The sequence below is a fragment of the Nicotiana tabacum genome, chromosome 22, assembly GCF_000715075.1.
Source record: "Nicotiana tabacum cultivar K326 chromosome 22, ASM71507v2, whole genome shotgun sequence".
NCBI classification, from domain to species: domain Eukaryota; kingdom Viridiplantae; phylum Streptophyta; class Magnoliopsida; order Solanales; family Solanaceae; genus Nicotiana; species Nicotiana tabacum.
Genome location: NC_134101.1, coordinates 89,705,492 through 89,708,960, shown reverse-complemented (window position 1 = coordinate 89,708,960; position 3,469 = coordinate 89,705,492).

Genomic DNA, 3,469 nt, shown 5'->3' with positions numbered 1-3,469 from the left:
GTGCTTCAAACTCAAGTGGCATGGACATATTTACCCCGGTGTCCCCAGATGGCTGAATCTGGACTATGATTGGATTAAGGGTAACTATTGGCTTCTTTGGGTCATCACCTTCTGCGATCAACCCGATCGATCCCTCGGGATCCCAATCATCCTCAATTTCAATCATGTGAATGCCTACATCCTTATGGTCTGGCAGAGTGTTGTTGCGCACATTCGGAGTGGGTTCCTTTGCCACAATAATTTTGTTGTCAATCAGAGCCGGGATCTTGTTCTTTAGGTAGCGACATTCATAGATGGTATGTTTTTTCATGCCAAAATGGTATGCACAGGATTTGTTTGGATTAACCCACTGAGAAGGGTTCTCAAGAGTTATAGCGGGGATAGGGGTAACATAACCAGCAGCTTTGAGTCTCTCGTACAACAGATCAATGGGTTCGGCAATGGTTGTATACTGTTTAGGAGGTCTGTGGTCAAAATTTGGTCGAGGTTTAGGGATGTTTTGGCGTGTAAGAGGTGATGGATAGTGGGATGGTTGAGCATTGTAGGCTTGGTAAACATATGCGGGTTGGGACTATCTGGTGAAATAGGTTGATATGTGGGAGGTGGAGGTGATTGATAAGTAAGTGATGGAGTTTGGTAAGAGGGTGAGGGTGAGGGTGCTTGGTAGTTTGGAGTAGGCTGATATGTGAGTGGAGTCATTGGATAGGTTTGGTATTTGATGGGAGATTTGGTTCTCTGTGCCACCATTACGGCTCCTATGTCCTTTTTCTTGGATGCACCACCAGACTGTAAGGCCTTATTTGTAGCTTGCAAGGCCTCGAGGTTCGTAACCATACCACTTTTGATGCCTTCTTCAATCCTTTCACCCAACTTGAAAATTTATGGCTCTCAATCATCAGCAGCCTCTCATAATACTATGGGTCCTGAGCCCGGACAAAGAATTTGTTCATCTGTTCCTCTTCTAAGGCAGGTCTGACCTTAGCAACTTCGGACCTCCAGCGAGTAGCATACTCGCAAAACATTTCTATAGGTTTCTTCTTTAGATTCTGAATATAGAACACACCCGACGCATTCTCCGTGTTGAATCTGAACCTATCCATAAAATCGGATGCCATGCCTACCCAACTTGACCACTTCTTCGGATCTTGGCTAATGTACCAAGATAGATCATCTCCTTTCAGACACCTCATGAAAAGTTTCATGCGGATCCTTTCGTCCTTTCCTACTCCGACCAGCTTGTCACAGTATGTTCTTAAATGAACTCTTGGATCGCCTATACCATCAAACATCTCGAAATTAGGAGGTTTGTACCTATCGGGCAATTCGACATCGGGTTGTATGCAAAGATCTTCGTAGTTCAACCCTTCAACCCCCTTACTTCCTTCGACGCCCTGAATTCAGCTAGTCAACTTCTTAAGTTCTTCAGCCAGATTCCTGATGAGCAAGAATTTATCATCAAATTCTGGTGCGCTTGAGATGGGTTGAGTGGAGTTTGGCATGGTCTCCACGTAGATGCAGGTGTTATGATGAGCGTGGGAATAGTCATTTGTGGAGTTCAACGGTTTTGGGATGAGTAGTGGATTATTGTTGGAGCTGTGGCAAGTGTTGTAGTGGTGGTGAGGAGAGGAATGGTTTTGTGTTTTGGGGATATTTTGTGGAGGTGTGGGGTTCTGAGCATTTGGGAAATTAACGTGTGGAGTGGTGAGAGAAAATAACAAATTTGCCAGATTCCGAAATTGATCAAGTTCCTCCTGGAACTTTAACAGTTTCTGCTCGAGTTGGGACGCACTTTCTTTGGAAACCTGAGTACCATGAGTGACCTCTACCCGTTCAGTTGAGTTCTCCTTTCTGGCGTTGTTCGAATCTTCCATCTTCCCTTTGTTCTTGCTTCTGATAGGACTAAATTGAGGAGTGGGTGGAGGGCCCCTAGATCTCGTTGAATAAGATGATGTTGCCAGAGTGCACGAACTAAACTTTGGGGAGGGGAATAAATAAACAAAAAGTAAAAACGAATAGGTAACAAGTCAGTGAGGATTATAAGAAAATGTTGCGATATTTAAACACGTAGTGCAAGAATGTAAATCGTGTCCTATTTGGGAACCTCTTTGTGCCCGAGGTAGGCCTAGTGGTAAGTTGATTTGAAGAACATAGAATGCTAAATGCCTCATTTTGTTGATAAAAAGTAGACGAATCCCAAATTGACCCTAAATAAAGTCACTAATGGCCATTGGCCTTATTACATTTCTTAAAGCAAAAGAAAAACTCCTATCTATTTGGTCCCGGAAGGACCTTCCCCGGACTCGGCATCTTTGGCTCCATCAAATAGCTTCACCAACTCACGAAGTTCCAGCAATAGATAGGCTCTAGCTAGGTGTCCGCCCTCGTTTCCTTCAGCATTCTGGCAATCCTTGATTCTTTTGAGAAATTTCCTTTCCAGCTCTACTAAACCCCGCTCCAAGTATCCCATTCGCTTATTGGAACTGACAGCCATGCCTTTCCACTCTTCATTTAGCTTTTGGTAGGCTTCTTGTATCTCACGGTGCTCACTTTCACATTCCCGAATCCTCTTGTGCAGTTGATTATATTTGACCTATGCATCGGCCTTTTCATCTATGATTCTGTGACCTCGAACAAACCCGGGTTGACCCAAACCATTATGATTATCCTTCAGCCAGCCTGAATAGTATGGAGTACAACCAGCATGGTATCTATCTGACTCGATAGTATCTCTTCCCATGATGATCTTGCAATGTCGCATATGCTGAGCTTGGAACTTATAAGGACTATCATCAGCTTAGAAGTCAGCCCGGAAGTGACTCATCTTGTCGACCCTTGGTATAACCTGTTTCCTACCAGCCTATCTCATAACTCGGAGAGGGACATAAGGGTAGGTTCCTATCAAACCGATTAATATCAAAAACGGCGCATCCTTGGATCAGGCGATGAACTCCTCAGTAGGGAACCACTCGAACATCCATTGTACCTGGTCCTCGGTAAGGTTATCAAATAACTCGACCTATCCTCTAGCATCTTCTGGCTGGGCGAACATGTTGGGCATATAGTTCATTCGCTTATGATGATGGAAAGCGATATAATCGTCCCAGTCTCTTCGCTGAATTTCCTATCGGTATTAACTCCTTTGGAGATGCTCCATGAGCCAGAGCTGAAGTAGCAAATTGCAGCCCTCAAAGCGTTAGGCTCCTCATTGACACTTCTCCAAGGCTCGGTTATCTCCGCAATAATCATGGGAACAATACTGAATGGTTGCCCGCCAATTCCCTCATTAGAGTTTTTGTTACCATAGTTAGCCTTGTGTGGATCCTTGCTTTCTTCATTGGAAACACTATCATTCCCAGGAAGCAAAACACGAAGACAAAGACCCTTCGGTGAATATGCCGCAATGATGTGAGGGTGAACTCGTCAAGATAAGTACGGTAAGATTTGCTATGATCGTACCTCTCGTACAAAT